The sequence below is a fragment of the Bos javanicus genome, chromosome 19 (assembly GCF_032452875.1).
Source record: "Bos javanicus breed banteng chromosome 19, ARS-OSU_banteng_1.0, whole genome shotgun sequence".
Lineage (NCBI taxonomy): Eukaryota > Metazoa > Chordata > Mammalia > Artiodactyla > Bovidae > Bos > Bos javanicus.
The window spans coordinates 59,613,267-59,622,465 of NC_083886.1; positions in this window are offsets into that span (position 1 = coordinate 59,613,267).

Here is a 9,199-nt window from a genome sequence, read left to right on the forward strand (position 1 = left end):
AGTGTGTGGGGCTGGCAGACCTGGGTTCCCAGAAATTCCAACTTGAGCTTGAATTCAACTTCCACCAGCCTCCCCTACCTGGTCTGTGGAGCGGATGCAACTTCTGCCCTTGCAACATCAGACTCACGGAACAAAGCACAGAGCAATAAACTTTTAGATGGAGGCAACGTCCTGACCGCCTCCTTCCCAGTTTCTCTGTCCTGCACACACAAGGGCACGTCCAGAACTACCAGAGATGCTGTGTTTCAGTTTCCCCGTGTTGACGGCAAAGCACTTTGGTTCTGAGGCTTGGTCGCAGTCTGCAGGTTGAGAGTTCAACTGCTGTTTTTTCTTCTGACATCCTAGCTTCTGGCAGGGAGGAATCACTTAAAGCAGCTCGCTCTGGGGGTTATGGGTTAGGAGGAGGTCATGTTAGGGTGCAGTATAAGAGGGTAAGGGAAGATGAGCCTGGGTCAGCTCTGGCTCTGTCAGCCTATGGGCTCCACCAGATTCAAGAAGGGCTGCCGACTGCCTGCCCCAAGGCTTCCAGCACACACGGCACCCACCCACCCACCCACCACATTGGCCCCGAGAGGCCAGGAAACCCAGGAGGCCTCACCACTTCCCCCTGGGTTGTCTAAAGCCAATTGCTCAGAAGCTTATCTGTACCCTGGGAATGAAAATGACTAAATAGTGTTTGGTTCCCTTTCCTCCCAAAGTTGACCATCCCAGTCAACCAAGCCCCTCAGGTTGGAGTTTATTCCTTCTTAGCCAGAGGTTCAGCCAATGTCCAGGTCACCCCAGAGGACACAGAGGGTCAGAGCCCGAAGAATATCACCCGTTGCTCCCAAGGATCTGAATGCCAGGATGACCTCTCTGGACTTGGCCCTGAAGGCTGGTGCGTGGATGTGGGACCAGCCTAGTACTGACCTGAAGGGCTCCTTCTCGTGGTAGGTGGGGGCGGAGGGGGTTGCTGCAGGACAGTGGGGGCTGGGCTGGCTGAACCCCCGCCCCCCGCCCCTGCACAAACTGCCTGCCGCCTCCTACTATTGAAGGGTTTGTATTAATAATCTGCTCAACAGCGCCTGTGGAGCCCAGATAAAGCAGCCGATGAACAGGGTCAAGATAGGGTCCGCGCCACACTTTCTGTCCTGCTGTAATTGTCTATGACTCTCCCTTTCGTTGAGTCAATAAATGACCTGATCCTCCTCCTGATGGGTGGTCACTGACAGTGGAGGCGGCCAGCGGGCCAAGCTTGATGCGTGCCCTGCAGGTGGGCCCTGGGACTGCGTGCTGAAGGTCCAGGAGAACCCAAGGACCACCCACTGGACACAAGTGTGACCTGGGTAGTGTGGAGGCCCCAGCAAGTTGGGTTCTTCCAGTGCTGGCCCTTCTGCTCAGTGTCACCTCAGCCGGGGGCAGGGGGATACCGTGACCCCAAATTCAGAGGGTTCTGATGCAAGTTCCTCCCTCTTATTTTTTTCTGACTCCTTGTCCTGCTACTTGAGGGTCTGTGTGGTCTCCAGGCCAGTTCTCCCTACCGAGGGCTCCAGGTCTGGGATGCTGCCCTGCCCGCTTTTCTGACGGAGGAGGCCTTGTTTATACATGTGTCTAAGAGGACAAGAGACAGATCCTCCTCCCAAGGAGTCTCCCCACCCACTTCGCCAGACTGACCAATTATTTGTGACATCTGGTAGGAATCGGGAGGTGGGGGTGGAGGGGGAATCAGTGCTGGGCTGAGCCATCCGTATTAATCTTATTGGTCGGCACAGCTGCTAAGATAGAACACACAGGCCTTGAACGTAGAAAACTTAGGGTCCACTTAGGGTTGACAGATAAAATACAAACCAAAATTTGCATGGGATATATTTAGCCTAAAATATTGTTTGTCATTATCTGGCATTCAAGTCTAACCAGGCAGCCTCTATTTTTTTATGTGTTAGATCAGCCAGCTGGATCCGATCCTCCAGTGTGTACCAGATGTAGGGGCTTGAGCCAAATTTGCAGACCCTCAGATTCTTCCCCCAGAGAAGGGAGATGCTGAAAACTGCGCTGGGTTCCTCACCGAGAGTGTCTGGGTGTCAGCAGGGAGATTACACGTGAGCGTGATCTGTAAGCCGTAAAACACGCTACACATTTAAGGGATTATTGCTATTGTTCGTGGATAAAATGACATTTATGTGAAATTGCCCAAGAGCTCCTGGCTTTAGGCACAGTTCTGGTTCAAGCAGTCAGCTCCCTCAACAAGTCATCCTCTACCCGGCCTCAGGACTCTCCGAAGCTGGAAATGTCAGTTGGAAACTTCTGCATCTTAGAAATTTGGGGGATTTTGTAGGGCAGAGCTAAAGTGCCTTTTTGGAGTGTAACTGACATGCTGGAAGGCAACAGAGCGATCAAATTAGGGCCATTCAAGGACAGTTTCATAGAAAGACCATGTATCACATTGGATATGGTTTGGGGGAGCCACAGGCGGAACCATAGGACCTGGGGTTAGGAACAGCCGAGTGCCACTTCCACCCTGAGCCTGCCGTGGAAGGAGGAAGTTACTGGAGCCTGCAGACAGAGAAGGCTGGATGAAGCCAGGTGCCCAACAGTGCCAGCTTGGGGGGTGCTGGGCAGTGGGCGGCACTGGAGAGCCACGACCCTCTCCCCACTGGCTCTCCTTCCATCCTCCACTCTCCAGCCAGGGATCCTTGTGGTCCACACTTGGCAAGAAGTCAGGCCCCACTGGGATGCAGCCTACCCAGGCCAGGCTCCCCGTGGGGGCAGAGAGCAAGGTGGGCACACAGGACCTGTGCCTTCCTGGAGAGTTCTACTCTGACCCCCCAGCAGAGGAGAGATGCTCCCCTTTTTTCCTTTTCTCAGTGTTGATGGGGGTGTAATTAGACCCATGAGGCTTTGGGGGAGATCTCCCCAGGATGGCCGGGATCTTCTGGTAGGCTGTGTACTCAATCACTCAGTCGTGTCCCACTCTTTGCCACCCTGTGGACTGTAGCCCACCAGGCTCCTCTGTCCATAGGATGTCCCACCAAGAATACTGGAGTGGGTTGCCATTTCCTTCTTCAGGGGATCTTCTTGACCCAGGGATCAAATCCGCATCTCCTGCATTGGTCGGCGGGTTCTTTACCACCGAGCCACCTGGGAAGCTCCTCTGGTAGGTTAGAGAATGTAAAAGGTCTTTTACATTTTTGCCTCTAACCTCCTGAGCCAACTGGAGCCACAAGACAAAAACGATACCAGATGGTCTTTGTCGACTAGACCCCACCCATCACTGTGCCGAAAGCTTTATCTGCAGCCTCCTTATCCACGTTGCAGGCTTATCAGGAATGCAGAAATGTCACCCCTTCCCCCTTTAGCAGATCAGGACACCTAGATGTGGAGAAGCTCCAATCCTTTGGCCACCTGATGTGAAGAGCTGACTCATTAGAAAAGACCCTGATGCCGAGAAAGATTGAAGGCAGAAGGAGAAGGGGACAACAGAGGATGAGATGGTTGGATGGCATCACTGACTCGATGGACTTGAATTTGAGCAAACTGTGAGAGATGGTGAAGGACAGGGAAGCCTGGTGTGCTGCAGTCCATAGGGTCACAAAGAGTTGGACAGGACTTAGCGACTGAACAAAAACAGAACTGGAGAGGTGGAGGAACGTGCCTGCCAGGTGAAGGCCAGAGCCAGGGTTCCACCCCAGGTCCACCAGGCTCCACCGCTTCCTGTCTTTAACCTCCAAGCACCCTCAGCCCAGGTTCAAACGCTGCTTGAACTAAAGGAGGAGACGTGAGCCCGTGGAGAGGCCTCCACCCTTCCAGCGGCCACAGGCCGGGCAGGAAACATTATTTCAGGATAACGACGTCCGTCTGCAGGGCTGAGCAAAGATTCTCTGTCAAGGACCAGATAGTAAATATTTCAGGATTTTGGGGGCCAGGAGGCCTCCAAAGACAACACCTAAGCGAATGTGCCTGGCTATGATCCAATCAAGATTTATTTATGAGCCCTGGAGATAGAATTTTGTACCATTTTCATATGTAACGAAATATCATTCTGGTTTTTATTTTTGCTGAATCATTTTAAAATGTGAAAATTGTTCATAGTTCCTGGGCCATACAAAAACAACCCAAGGAGCTGACTCCTGGTCTGGTCTATATTTTGTGGGACTTTATGGGGTATAGGTAGTTGAGGGTGCTGTAATAGGATGAAGAGTGTGCATGCGTGCTCAGGCGCTTCTGACTCTTTGTGACCCCAAGGACTGTAGCCCACCCGGCTCCTCTGTCCTGGGATTTCCCAGGCAAGAACACTGGAGTGGGCTGTCAAGCCCTCCTCCAGGGAATCTTCCCGACCCATGAATGGAAGCCGCATCACCTGTGTCTCCTGCATTGCAGGCGGATTCTTTACCGCTGAGCCACCTGGGAAGCCCAGTTTAAATAGCGCCCCACCACCAATTCCTGTCCACCTGGAATTTCTGAATGTGGCCTTATTTGGAAGCAGGGTCTTTGCAGGCGTAGTTAGCTGCGATGAAGTCACACGGGATTCGGGTGGGCTCTCGGGCCAGTGACTGGTGTCCTTGGAAGGGGAGGAGAAAACACAGACACGCGGAGGCCACACGGACACAGAGGCACAGGTGGAGGGATGTGGTCACAAGCCAAGGATGCCAAGGATGGTCGGGCCACCTGAAACGGGAAGAGGCGAGGAAGGCTCCTCCCCAGGGCCTCTCAGAGGGGACATGGTCCTGCTGACATCTGGGTTCTGGACTTCTAGCCCCCAGGACTGTGAGAGAACACATTTTTGTGGCTTTAAACCACCCCCTTTGCAGTCATCTGCTACGGCAGCCCCAGGAAACAGGTAACAAGCTTTGCTTGCAGCCCCGATGTGCATCGTCTGTCTCTGGGAGTCTTGGCTCAGTGGACTCTCAGAGGCTGGCAGGAGCCCAGGCGGGCACCTCCCAGACCTCAGGCCTCCCTTCCGCTCCTCCCCCAACAGTTTTAGATTTCTCTAGAAAACTGCCAGCCAGCCCCTGAGTGAAACTGGCAACCATGGGATGCTTGTTTTCCTGTTTCTCCCCAACCTCCCCCCTTCTTAAATTGTTTCCACCTCTGAGAGCCAAACAACAGTCATTCCCCGAGGTCAGGAAAAACCCTCACCCGCCACTAACCTGCAAAATATTAATCACAGATGCTGGTGACCGGAACTCTGGGGGCCTCGCTCCCCTTGTGGCTGTCGCTGGGTAAATGCAGGGGGCCGGGGAAACAGATGGGGAGCCAGGGGTGGGGGCAGAACCTGCCTGTCTTCTCAGGCTGGCGTGTGCCTGGTCCACGGGGAGCCTAGGCAGGCTTCTGGCCTAGCCCAGGTCCACACACCCTCGCAAGGCCAGGCTCCCCATTCCCTGTTTCCTACTAGGACCCAACAGCAGAGCAGCCCTGAGGACACCCAAATGCAGTCAGTTCCGTTCAGTTCAGTCGCTCAGTCGTGTCTGACCCTTTGCAACCCCATGGACCACAGCACGCCAAGCCTCCCTGTCCATCACCAACTCCTGGAGTTTGCTCAAATTCATGTCCATTGAGTTGGTGATGCCGTCCAGCCATCTTGTCCTCTGTTGCCCACTTCTCCTCCTGCCCCCAATCCCTCCCAGCATCAGAGTCTTTTCCAATGAGTCAGTTCTTCACATCAGGAGGCCAAAGTACTGGAGCTTCAGCATCAGTCCTTCCAATGAATGTTCAGGACTGATTTCCTTTAGGATGGACTGGTTGAATCTCCTTGCAGTCCAAGGGACTCAAATGCAGTCAAGTGCACACGTAATGGGCTTCCCAGGTGGCACAGGGGTAAGAATCTGCCCGCAACGCGGGAGACACAGGTTTAATCCCTGGGTTGGGAAGATCCCCTGGAGAAGGAAATGGCAACCCACTCCAGTATTCTTGCCTGGAAAATTCCATGGACGGAGGAGCCTGGTGGGCTACAGTCCATGGGGTCGCAGAGAGTTGGACATGACTTAGGGACTCAAGAATGGTAACAATGCACATAAATAAGAGTGAGAGTTCACACTTAGCCACTTTGCTAAGTGCTTCACACTCATGAACTCATTGCCTCTTACAGAGGCCCAAGTCACCTGCCCCAGGTGACAGGACCAGGGTCTTCAGTAACATCCTCCATGCCTGGGGACTAAGTCCAATCACCGAGTGTCCTGGTTCGAAAGGCGCTCAGCACTCCTTAGGGAGAAGGGACCTGCCCACACCCCTGTGGGGACCCCAGCTGGAGCCGCATCTCTGACTCCCCAGTCCTGGACTGCTTCTGTTCCACTGTCTCTTCTGGGGAAAAAGTCATCCCTTGAGTTCAGAGCTCCAGAGGTGACACTGAAATACGGCTGGCAACCTTGGCGTTGCTTACTTTGTGTGTGTGTGTGTGTGTGTGTGTGCGTGCTCAGTCATGTCCAACTCTGCGGCCCTGTGGACTGTAGCCTGCCAGGCTCCTCTGTCCGTGGAATTTTGCAGGCAAAAATACTAGAGTGGGTTGCCATTTCCTTCTCCAGGAGATCTTCCCCACCCAGGGATTGAACCTGCACCCCCTGCTTGGCAGGCGGACTCTTTACCACTGAGCCCCCAGGAAACCTTTTTTAGTGTTGTTAAGGGAGTTGGCCAGCCAATAGCTGGGAAGGCACAGGAAGACTCTAGAAGACAAGGGTGGCTGGGAAGAGCAGGAAGGCAGAGGACCTTCCTCAGGAGGAAGCCCCCTTGTCATTTCTTGGAAGGAGCCCCGTGTGGGCGGCGGAGTGCTGAGCCCTTGGACGGTGGCCGTGACCACATCTATTTGCAGTCTCCCCGCTCACCTCCTGCCCCCACCTCGGCCTGCCCTCTGTAATCACCCCGCTGCCCGTGCTTGTCCAGCCTCGTCCTCCTGCCTGGACCAGTCCGGCAGATGCGGAGCCGTGAATCAGCGGCTGGCTGTCTCTATTGCCCTTGGATGGGGGTGGAGTTGGTCCAGTCACAACACTGGGATCTCACCCTGGGCGGGGGGAGGGGGGTTCCTGGGATTCTGCCCCAGGGAGCTGTGTCTACACGGCCCCGACCCAAGAGGACACACAGATGCCCCAAGAGCGGGCAGCAAGGACCACAGGAGAGCGGTGGACAGAGAGGAAGGGAAATAACGTAACAGCCACACGTAGCGACTAGGTGACAGGTGACATGAGACCTCGGAAGACGGAGGCCCAGGAAGCCAGGGAGCCTGACAGCTTCCTGCGAGGGGCGGCGCTCACCGCAGCCGGGCAGGAGGGCCCTGTGCGCCAGGTTCTTCGAGAACCGGAAATCCACATTTTGGGAATTCCCTGGTGGTCCAGTGGTTAGGACTCCGCACCTCCACTGTAGAGAGCTCAAGTTCAATCCCTAAGATCCTGCGAGCTGTGTGACCTGCGTGCCCCCCAACAACAACAACAAAAAGCCACATTGTATGTGAATCTGCATTATACTTATCAGGTGGCCAAAATATTGGAGCTTCAGCTTCAGCATCAGTCCTTCCAATGAATATTCAGGGTGGATTTCCTTTAGCCTGGACTGGTTGGATCTCCTTGCAGTCCAAGGGACTCTCAAGAGTCTTCTCCAGCACCGCAGTTCAGAAGCATCAATTCTTGGGCCCTCAGGCTTCTTTATGGTCCAACTCTCACATCCGTACATGACTACTGGAAAAACCATAGCTTTGACTAGACAGACCTTTGTCGATGTCTCTGCTTTTTAATACTCTGTCTAGGCCTGTCATAGCTTTTCTTCCAATGAGCAAGCATCTTTTAATTTTCATATAATTTATTATAAATTCCATTTCGAGACCCATAAGCCTCCTTACCACAGTTCTCTCTCTGAGTAACCTCCCACTGGCCTTGGACGAGAAATATTTTATTTTGCTGGAAGACTCCCTAGTTGCCACTCAGCTGGGGTTTGACTTGCTGCTCAGAAATCTGCTGCCTGAAACTGACTCTTATTGCCAGCTTACCTAACGTGTCCTTTGCCTTCAGCCGTGACTGCTTTCTGGAGAACAACTGGCTTGTGGAAGGGACAGAGGGCTGGGAGAGGAGAGAGCGCTAGCATCCCGCGGCATCAAGCTGTCAGGCTGGGGAGCGTAAATTAGCCTTGACATCAGGCTAGGATGAGCTTTTGTTATGACTCAAAGGCATCACAGGGGCAGGGGAAGGACATACACACGTACACACGCGTGTGTGCCAAGACCACATTAGCAAACTGAAAACCCTGGAGAAAACAAACTGTAGCTGCCATGATGAATTTTGACAGTTCCACCCAGCCCACAAACATGTTTCTCTGCACATCTTCCTTATTCTCCCCACAAATGAGAAGGGATCCAGAGGGATTTCCCTGGTGGTCCAGTGGCTAAGACTCTGTGCTCCCAATGCCAGGGGTCCAGTTCGATCCCTGCCTGGGGAATGAGGTCCCACATACTACAGCTAAAGGTCCCATGAGCCGCAACTAAACAGCCAAATAAATAATTTTTTTAAAAAGGAGGAATACAGAGATGGCAGACCCTTCTCCACCTTCACTTCTTTTTTACAGCCACTGGATCAACACATAATCTCTTTGCCTTGAACATGGAGGGCAGACTCAAGGGGGCAACACAGACATCTCTTAAACCTCATTTCTTTCGGAGCCTCCCTTTGTGTGCCCAGAAGGTAGGGAGATGCCAGGGTCCAACAGCAGAACACAAGCCCCAGATGATCAACCCAAGGACCTGGGGGTCAGTGCAAAGGGAGGGAAGGAGGTGAGAGCCCCCCACAGAGAGCACACCGGCCCCGGACCTGCTGGTTTGAGGATGCTGTTCCTTTAAGCACCTGGAACCTCTGGGAGACGTGTCACATCACATTGGGACGAAGAGGATGCTAAATGACGTCTTCAGCCCCTCTTCACGCCTGGGCTGTGCGCTGGGCTCCAGGAACGGATTTAATGGAGGTCTTCAGCGTGGACGTGGGCTGGGGCTGGGGGTGGGGAGGGGGCAGTGAGGGGCCAGAGGGTGACGTCATCGTAACTGCCTTGAAGCAAAGTGCCTCCGTTCTCCTTGAAACGGTGTGAACCCGTCTTCGACAGATGGGAGTCTGTCCCCTCAGTACGATGGTGCCCCTGACAACCGTCCCTTGCCCACCATGGCTCAGTTCGGTAGCAAGATCGTTCAGGCTCCAGCGAGAATCTGCTTCCTTTCCTGCTGCTTTGTGGTTCTGCAGCTGGAGCTGTGGGCTCC